This window comes from Mercenaria mercenaria, chromosome 1 (assembly GCF_021730395.1).
Source record: "Mercenaria mercenaria strain notata chromosome 1, MADL_Memer_1, whole genome shotgun sequence".
In the NCBI taxonomy this organism is placed as follows: Eukaryota; Metazoa; Mollusca; class Bivalvia; order Venerida; family Veneridae; genus Mercenaria; species Mercenaria mercenaria.
In genome coordinates this window covers 21,546,323-21,557,144 of record NC_069361.1, presented here as the reverse complement: position 1 = coordinate 21,557,144, position 10,822 = coordinate 21,546,323, and the positions used below count along the sequence as shown (strand labels likewise).

The following is a 10,822-nucleotide window of genomic DNA, read 5'->3' as shown; positions in this document are numbered from 1 at the left end:
TTTTCAAAGTTCAAGCTTTTCAATTTGAAGCAGTTATCATTTTGTGACTGGTTTCCAGTATGATAATAAGTTATGTAAAATTGTTGATGCAGTGCGTTTTAAAAAGAATAACATAAATTATTCAAATACGTTTTTTTCTTTATCTTGGTGCAGATGTTAATCTATACCAAACTTTCTTTTGATTATATACAGAATATTTGTAGAGTTTTCACATGTCGAGAATTAATCTTGATGCAGTCTAAAACATGCCTACAGAAATCATGAATTATCATTAATAATTTTAATAGATCTAAAGAACATAAACTTCCTAAACGAATCCATAATTCCAGATAATTCCAGCACCACTCCTTTGATTTTTAACGGGCAATGGTGATTTTTCATGGGAACTCTGCCTTTTAGGTAGCACCTACTTTCATATTAGTCTTAAGACAGTGATAGGGTCAGAGCAATATTCTAGTCTGGAAATGCGTAGTTCCTGCGGGGTGAGAGTGGGAAAGCCCTTCAATAGGATGGGAACACCCTCACCAAGCAACTTTTAAGACAGATCTTCAGCACTTGTATATGTAACAAGACTTATGTATAAGTGAACATATTCTACTGGTTTTTGTCTTTTTTGTAAATGCATTGTATAACATTAAAGGTTGACCTAGATCTAGTAAAATTCTGTTGTCATTCCAATCAGGAACATTTTAGTAGATCCATTTGGCCAACTCAATTTAGTAGATCTACCGCTACACCACTGAGAAAAAAAGAAAGCATAAAGCCTCCAGCTTTAATATACCAGATTTTTGTTTGAACTGCCATTCTCCTTAGTTATGATGTTCGGCTCTTCGGCTGCGCCTCGCATTTCTCGTGCATTTCTAAAAATAGATTACCAGTTATTACAACTTGACGTTTCTTACACTGACACCGGAGGCTTGACAAAGGTCAAGGTAAGCAAATTCTACGTGCAATTTTATTTTGTAAACAAGCACTGTTATTAATTCCAGACAAAGTGGGTATATGTCAAGACATATGCAAACGTAAGTACTGTCTTTTTGTTGTAAAATGCATTGTCTGTCATGAATTTTCAACAGAGTAAAATTGATATTTCGTGAAATTCGTGGGCACATTTCTTTTGCACACAACAGGTCCCAGGAAGTCTCAAATTAGCTATATAGCTAAATCTAGCTATATATCAAGAAGTAGCTATAAAACCAATAACAATAATGCAAAATATGTCAAAATCAAATGCAAAATGGTCATAATCGCATCCAAATGGTTTACAAGAAGATAGACAATAACACAAAATTATTAAAGGTCTTTGTCCATGAACTAGTCCAAATAATTAGACGTGAAAAAGTTGTCATTTGACGTTCAGTAGTCAATATTCTGACATTTTACATTTTTAGTATCAAAGCCTTTTTCGGCGTCTAAACGCTAAGTATGAAAGAAGTGTAGCATAAAATCAATTTCTATAACATTATAAAGTCAGTAAACTTTGTACCTAATAGGAACAAAAATACGTTTGCTTCAGTACTGCAAGGTTAAAATGATTTACAATCCATTTAGGGATTTTTCTGGAGCGGAATAGCAGGGCGCAGTGCCCTGCCCATTTTTAGCGCCGCCCTTCTGCCCGAAATCGCCGCCCTTTTGCCTTTCTTCAGTGCCCCTTTGCCCTTTTAGCACCGCCCCTTTGACCATTAATTAAGTATTTCTAAACGAACTGCCCATCAGTCATCTGTCAAAATACATCCCAAATAATTGTCAATAGATACGAAGTTATGACACGCACCGACTATACACAGGTGCTGTGTATTTGCCCGACGCATGTATGCAGTATCAGTATGCAGATGACGACCGATCGAATCGTAATAAACAACAATTAGATAGGTCAGCAATTAAAACAAACTGCAAAACAAAATAAAAAAGGAGAAAAAACATATCTTAAAACAAAGTCTGCTGCTTATTAAATGCCAATTAATGGCCAGTAATTATCGGCAATTAGCGTGGCACCTCGTGTCAGTTTTGCTGTTCACAGTTTGATCTCGGTTGAAGATAACAGTCGATCTTTAATTAGTATCACTGCCTATCAGAATATCTATGATTTTGTTATATTTATTTCATCAAAATACTATTAAATTTGTATGATATTAATTTTGTTTAAAAGAAAATAAACCACTCGATCTTTTACAGAACGTAACGACAATATCAGAATTTAGCGTAGACAGTCAGCGCGTAGAGTAGTTTCCCTTTACCAAAATGGTGAAAATCGTAAACAAAGTTATTTTGAAGTTGGAAAATTGTCTACACCTTTGTATAATATGCACCCACGATTCGGAGTGGGGTTTTGTGGGGTGGGGGTGTCATTTATACACGAGTATCAACGGTACGTTCAGTAATATAATGAATGTATAATGACAGATTTGCACCAGAATTATTAAATTATTCAAAAGTATCTTTATCAGTTTATGGTATATTTCTTATCAAGAAAACTTTCAAGGCTAAAATAATGCATGCAAACATAAAACAAATTGCATGTATTTATAAATGATAAGCATGTTATATAGACACACAGGTATTAATGTTTTTCCTGACATTCAGATTCATTGCAAATCTTTCTGTAGTACCTTACAGTGTAGACATTACAACAAAAACCATGGAAATCTACCTTATGATTTTCGTAGACAAAGGTACGCAACGCGCAAAATGCACCCTGCCCCTTTTTAGTAGCACCTTGCCCTTTTTAGAGGTCTAGAAAAATCCCTACCATTATTATCCACGAAATGACACTTCATCTTTTTGACATCGAATGTTTATATTTGACATGCCACCATCTTGTTTCGAAATTGAAAGTACCAATTAAATTTGATCGGCGGTAGACGAAAAAATATTTCCCGCCAAATATTTTCATTGTAATTTTTTTTTTTTTTCATCATAAATGTATATCTTCTATTTCCATCCTAATAAATTTTAAATGTCTCTTCTGGAAATAGAAAGATTATTGACATTTATAATTTCTCTGTACGAGATAGAGAAAAGGTAACTTTCATTCAAGAAATGATTCTAATATGCAAATCATGTTTACATCCGGAACACCCTCGGTTACTACCGTGCCACTATTCAAAACTTTCAGCAGCATGGATACTGGATTAATTAATCGGTTAATTAATAACAAATAAGGTAAAATACAATTTTTTAATTGCTGCCATAAAGCACATTTATGATTATTCTTCATACTCAATGTGAAATTTTCAGTCATTTTTGCCAGAAAATCGTTAAAAAACCTTCAGATCAAAATTCAGATCTGAAGCGATTTTTGTGCTATACGTTATTTCAGTTCAACGTTAAGACCCGACATAACATGGAAAATAAAAAATGTAAAATATCAGTTAAAATGAACTTATAAATTGATATGAGTTATGTCAGGTCTTATATTTAGGACTATCCATGAACAGGCTCAATCAAACCGAGCCTGCAACATTTTCGGTTTTGTTGTGTTGAGCGACCTGAGCAGTTTCTACTTATCTCTTTTTTGTAGTCACATTTTTTGTAAATGCAGCAATATTTTGCAATAAATCATAATACTGAAATTTTCACTTGGGATAATCATCATTGTATAAGACAAATTTATAAAGACTTAATGCAGATATTCGCAACATGTATGGAAACTAATTTAATTTATAATTTTAAATAGAGACTGAAATCGATGTGACAAGTGGGAGATAAACAACTGACTGCCGATTTCACTGAACTGCAGAAACATATAACACAAAATATGTACATGTATTCATAAAATTCCAGCGAGGGAAGTTTATGCTTTAATGTGAACATAAATTCATTTTCCGAGATGTAATCTTTACAAAAACTTTGTACATGTACCAGAAAACATTCTCCATGGATTTCAATTAGAACAAGTTTGGACATGACAAAGACAGCGACAGTCAAAAGTGATCACGCTGTCCCGAAATGTCCCATTATTTGGACTAGAGACATATATGATGCAGCGATTTTTTCCCTTCTTTATAAAGTACCCCTAAAAGGACCTTTTCCCAATTGAGAAATGCAATCTTTTTTCCCCAGTTATCATCCAAAATTCCCCAAACGACCAAATTAAGTTTGCATTTTGATGATTGCAGAAGGAAAACTTACTTACATTGATATTTACCACGATTTAACCATTTTAAACATTTTGTTTGATGCTATTTGCATGGAATTAAAGGAAGAAGCATATTAAATGTTATTATTTTAATAACTGTACCAGGCTCTAGTTAGACTGGCTTGAACCTCAGCTGGGAATATATCTTTATGTAGAATTATGGGTGATCGTATGTGGTAGAACTGATTTATGATCTATAATGGCCGATATATTTCTGGGGAATTTCTCTAAACTACAATGAAGACAAGAGTCAACAACTTAGTGCTATAATTTTATTTATAGAATTAATCTAGGCTATATAAATCTATTTTTATTCAGAATTTGTTTAAATTTAAATAAACAAAGAAACTTAAAGAATAAAAGTAGAATTTTAATTATTAATCTAAAGAAGAGAAGGGAAATTAATCTTATGTTTCAGTTTTAGAGTTTTGCTATAAGCAAGTATTATGTGAGAATGTTCCCAATTAAACAAATGAAGCTCTTAGGCTTCAGTGACGTACCGGTTGCCCGGTACAGCCTATCTAATTAACAAAATACTATGCACAGGTATATAAATGGAATTTCCCGCGCATAGTCACATGACAGGTATAAACAATTTATAATTGGACCTAACATAAACCAATGAAAATACTTAAAACAATATTATAAACCAATGAAATAATCCGTAGTAAAATACATTCGGTGAAGAAGGCAATATGGCGGTGTCCATGAATTACAACAACAAGTGAAACAAGAATAGTTAAAGAAAATATTTTGAGCGTAAATCTGACCTGTTACATTCCTTTCTCCTTAAGATTTAGGAGTATATCACCAAAACACAGAAATATTTTATAAACGAACAACATCGTTACCAATATTTTACCTGACCATTACATGTTCTGCGGTACTGTCCTGTACTGAAAATATTCTGAAAAAGTTGTCCCCCTTTGAAAATGAATGCCATTTGTAAAGAAATAAAAATAAACTATTGTTGAAAACTGTGTTCCACCTAGTTATGTGAAATTTCAACACTCGCACGCTATTACAAATGCATCTAAACAAACATGTGTAACAGTTCCTTGAAAATGGTGAGTTTTTAAAAGCGCTTGACTGTCTGGAAGTGGGGCCTATTTAGACAGTCCTTTTTCGGAATTCAGTGCTTATATCAGTATACTGACACTTGTTTTGTAGAGTAATATACACGCTATCATTACAAAAACAACAAAACAAGTGTCAGTATACTAATATAAACATTGAATTCCGAAAAAAAGGACTGCCTAAAGGGGCCCCACTTCCGGGCAGTCAAACGCCTTCGGAAACTCACCATTTCCAAAGAACTGTTACACATGCTTGTTTTGATTCATTTTGCAATAGCATGCGAGTGTTGAAATTTCACTTAATTAAGTGGAACACAGTTTTCAGCAATTGTTTATTTTTATTTCTTTACAAATGGCATTCATTTTCAAAGGGGGACAACTTTTTCAGAATATTTTCAGTACAGGACAGTATGGCAGAACCTGTAATGGTTAAGTAAAATATTGGTAACGATGTTATTCGTTTATAAAATATTTCTGTGTTTTGGTGATATACTCCTAAACCTTAAATAAATTAAAATATTGCAAAATATTTTAATACGTAATGAAAAATCTATGTGAATAAGGAATGAAAGCAGATATATATTTAATGCTGACTTAAGTCTTGACTTAAGTTAAAGAGTTACTTAATCATAATCAAAAACAAAAAATGTAAAGAACAAATAGTCCTAGAATTAAATTATAAAGTACTTTAAAACCTACTGACATTTAACTCTTAAATTAATAAAAAGTATGTAATAACTATAGATTCTTTAATTAACAATTTATTTATAGCTCTATAATAAAAAGATAGAAATTTCAATATGAAATAAATTCAAAAATAACTGACAAAAATAGTGTGTTCCTAAAAAAAACCCATATAACTGTAGCGCTATAAGTAAATGAAAAAACAATTAACACTTGACACTACCAGTGACTAATTTCGTCATAATAATCCAATTCAATAGGTGACATTGCATTTAAACCAAACAGTTCCACACGTTGAGTATTTCTCCTTGCCTCCCTATCTTCCTCCTTCCTGCGTTGTTTCTCTCTCTCGTTTTTGACCTGCCTTTCTTCCTCCATATCCCTCCCTTCCTGTTGCGAGGGGAAGCGTGGCTTACTGACCCCTACCGGGCTGATATATTTCTATTCGCAATCCTAGACGCCTCACACAGGTGTTGTAGCCCGTTGCGTTTACTGTGCTGCCGAGCCTCATTACCCCTGTAGACTACAGTGGAACATTTCATACATTTGAAAACGTTTACTACTGGCAGATGTACCCTTGCCCAATGTTCACTGAATCTGACATAAGGACTGAAAAATTTCCCTGCTGAGCAGTGGGGTACAGGGCATTCCATCCCTTGTTCCGGCCATAAAGGTCTGTCAGCTGCTTCCAACATTTGTTGAGCCATGTTAACTGAAATTGGCAAGGAAAAGATTTAATTTCAAACAAAAAATTATAATTAGAATTAATAAACAAAATACATACTGTTTATTTCCTTATTTTCAAACTTTTTAAAAGCATTTTTGTACTAATTTATACCTTATTTATTGATTTTATTTTAAATAAATGATTATATTTATACATCATTTTTTTTTTTTTTTTTTTTTGATATTTTTATATAATTTATATACATTTTATAGATATATATTTTTTTTACAAGAAAGACAACTCTTTATAATTATATTTATAGTTGCAGAATTTGTCTCCCTTTTGAGTTTTAACTCTGCATACTATTGTATGTTGATTTAACACACAAGTATAAAGTAATACAATATAATAATCAGCATCATTAAACATAAAACAAGTTCCATGACTGGTATACAATTATAAATTTACAAGTTTCATGACTATTACATTTACATATTGTGCAATTTCATGAATTTACAAATAACACTACATTTTTACAGAAAATTGTGCTGATATGTTTACTTTTAAAATAACTGTATTTTAAGCAATAGATTAAAAACATCTGTGCTGTATTGAATACAACTTGTTTTAAATTGTCTTTTATAGATAATTTTAGTCAAGACTATACATTTGTCTTGGTTTGATGCTGCGTTCCCTTCTTGATCTTGGAACAAATGGCACTGTGTAATCACTACTCTTAGATTGACATGTATCTGTCTCATTTTGAGAAATGTCAGAATTCGTGACATCATATATGACATCATCTAAAATTGTGACATCATCATTCACTTCATCAGGATCAATGGTAGGGTTATTTTCTAACCAATTCTCAGTTCTGGGAATACCCTCATAAGGCTTAAGGTAATCAACATGGACTGCTATTAATTTTGCTTTGAGTCCTTGGATTTTTGTATCCTGTATGTTAAGTATGTAAGTTTTTCAATAATTAGGTATGGACCCATCCACCCCAAACCTAATTTTTGATTTGCAGTTGGAGGATACCATCTCCAAACCCAATCACCAGTACAAAATTCTCTTGGTTTTAAGCCTCTATCATAATAACGTTTTTGTCTAGTGGCTGATATGCCTAAATGATCATTTGCGAACAAGAAAGCATCGCGCATTGTAGACTTGACCCACTCAATGTATTCAATGGGACATTCAGTGTCATACTGACCAGGAGGGGGACCAACCATTAAATCAATGGGGTACTCTATGTTTCTACCTAGCATGAGTAAATTTGGTGTACATCCAGTACTGGAATGTTCAGTGGCCCTATAAGCTGCCATAACATAGGGGAGGTGGTCATCCCAGTCTCTGAAATTTATTTCAGAAGAAACAAAGCTGGTTAACATTTGTATCAGTGTTTTATTACAGCGTTCTATCATTCCATCTGATTTTGCATTATAGGGACAGGTATGTGTTTTTTCAATTTGCAAGATTTCACACATTGCAGAAAATAAACGAGATTCTCCCTTGGTCAGTATGTAATTGTGCAGGAAAACCATACTGAAGGAAAACGTTGGTGATAAGTGTGTCAGCTACTGTATATGCAATTTGATCAGGTACTGCAAAAGCCATCTTCCACTTAGTAAAGTAACAACCACAGACAATTATGTACTCATTGTTGTTCTTTGTTAAGGGTAAGGGACCTAAAATATCTACAGCACAAATTTCCATAGGCCTGTAGGCTCGAATCTGCTTAAGTGCTGATTTACCTTTACCAGGACCAGGTTTACAACGTGCACACATTTCACACTGACGAACCCACATTGCAATATCTTGATTCATACCAGACCAAAAGAAACAGCGCTTAAGAGCTTCAATTGTACAGTCTCTTCCTAAGTGTCCTGCATACCTTTGGCAATGTAAATGCTAAAAAATTTGCTTTCTAATCTTATCAGGGGCTACCAGTTTGAGAGAACCCTGACCACTACTGCCTGTACTTTTGAAGTAAAGAAGGTTTTTTTAAACTTCAAGCACTTCCCAGTTTTGCCATAATTTAATTGTATCACTGTCTATGATAGACAATTTTGATTTTTCAGGTTTTTCAGATTGTTCTTATTTAAGTCTGATAATTTCTTTTATGGCTACATCACTTTTCTGTAAATTTATCAACTCTTGATGAGACCAGCAGTTTAACCAATTAACCTTAGGATTTGATAAATCACAAGTCACATTTGCACTGACTGAATTTATGCATGAGCAAGGACTGCTGAAATAGTACATGTCACCTTGACCTTCACAAGTTCCAGTCTGTGTTTGTACATTACATTGATCTTGCTGAATGTTATTTTCATCTTTTGACTGTACTAAAGATTTTACTCTTGAGCTTATTTCAGCTTCATCACCTGGCTTGTTTGAAGTCATATCTGCATTTTGATCGTTTTTTTCTTACAGTTTGTGCATTCTGGACACCCATATATGTTACAGCGTTGTTTAATTTGCCTTGTAAGACTATCTGCATTCAAATGTTTTGAACCTTCACGGTACTCAATATCATACTCATATGCTCCTAACACATTAAGCCAACGAGCTATTAAGCCTTCTGGTTCTTTGAAATTGTGTAAGTGAATCAAGCTTTTGTGATCAGTCCTGATAAGAAATTTCTTTCCTAATAGGTAATGTTTGTAAGCTTGTACAAAATGAACTACAGCTAAAAGCTCGCGTTTTGTGACACAATAATTCTGTTGAGCATTATTTAATGTCTTACTACCGTACGCAATGACTCGTTCTTGCCCATTTTGTATTTGAGAAACAATACCAGAAATGGTGTCTGCGCTTGCGTCTGTATCTGAGATGAAATTTCCATTTTCATGCGGAAAAGCAAGAATTGGCAGGCTTATTAAGGATGCTTTTAACCTATCAAAAGCTAACTGCTCAGCATCTTCCCATTTAAATTTTGCTTTTTTTCTTGTCAACCTATTGAGAGGTAGAGCAATCTCTGCGAAGTTTTTGATCATTCTCCGGTAATAACCACAAATTCCTAACCATGATTTTACTTCATGCTTATTTCCAGGTACTGGCCATTCTTTAATACATGTTATTTTTGAAGGGTCAGATTTGATACCTTGACTTGATACTTGATGACCTAGAAATACTATCTTAATTTGAAATAGTTTACACTTACTAGGTTTTAACTTCAAGTTTGCTTGTCTAAACCTTAGTAAGACTAGTCTCAGGTTTTCAGGTGCTTCATAAAAAGATTTGCCCATAATACAGACATCATCCAAATAAACTAGTACTTTATCAAAACCAAGACCAGCTAAGACAGCCTCCATTAGCTGCTGAAAAGAAGCTGGTGCGTTTTTTAATCCGAAGGGGACAACTCTGAACATAAATTGACCACGTGACGGAATTCTAAAACTAGTTTTTGGTGCATCAAACTCATTCAGTTTCAATTGCCAATATCCCGAAGCTAAGTCTAGACAGTGGTAAAAATGTCTGTTTGCAAGTCTACCTAGAGTTTCGTCAATCCTTGGTAAGGGATATGCATCAAAGATTGTCACAGAATTCAAGGCTCTCAGATCCACACAAAATCTGACAGAGTTATCTTTCTTTTTCACTAAGCAGATACCTGAAGACCAAGGAGAATTACAAGGCTCAATAACTTTTTTCTCTAACATTTTATCAATTTCTTCATCAACAACACCCTGTGTCTTGGTTTACACTGAACTGGCTTAGCATTTCCGGTGTAAATGAAATGTTCTGCAATATCTGTTTGACCTAGTTTGCCATCAGGTCCGACAAACACATCTTGAAATTGGGTTAATAATTTTTCAACCTCATCTTTTTGTTTTGAATCTATGGTTGGGGGTAATGAATCAACCAAAGGTCTTAAATGCTCAGGTAAAGTACTTCCAGTACTTTGATCTGGCAATGTCTCATTGCCAAGAAATATCTGAGTGACTGGACTCATGTTTCCCATAATTGTGTTGACTTTTATTCTGAAAGGAGAGTCGTTGACATTCATAACTGACAAAGTAAGATTTTCATCACGTGTCTACTAATGAATGTGCAATATAGATTCCTTTGCTTATAAAATCTCTGGAGGGATCTAACATATTTGTCTTATTTGTATAGTTGAGCAAAATTTATGCGATTTTCGCCAAAATAATGCGAGAATATCGTGGAATCGCGGCCAAAAGTGATCCCTGGTTCCCATTTATATGAGCTGGTATAAACATCTCAGACTGAGCTGGAACAAGTACAGATTCA

General features: G+C 33.8%; 1 protein-coding gene across 4 annotated transcripts in view; it reads left to right on the top strand.

The window, feature by feature from the left end:
* The first annotated feature begins 913 nt into the window (after positions 1 to 913).
* Positions 914 to 10,822, top strand: part of LOC123544200 (protein-L-isoaspartate(D-aspartate) O-methyltransferase-like) — a 34,326-nt gene continuing 24,417 nt past the window's right edge. For all 4 annotated transcript variants that reach the window (XM_053541917.1, XM_053541915.1, XM_053541927.1 and 1 more), the window contains exon 1: positions 914 to 932. The gene's annotated coding sequence lies outside the window, so the exon portion shown is untranslated. The remainder of the gene's footprint in view (positions 933 to 10,822) is intronic.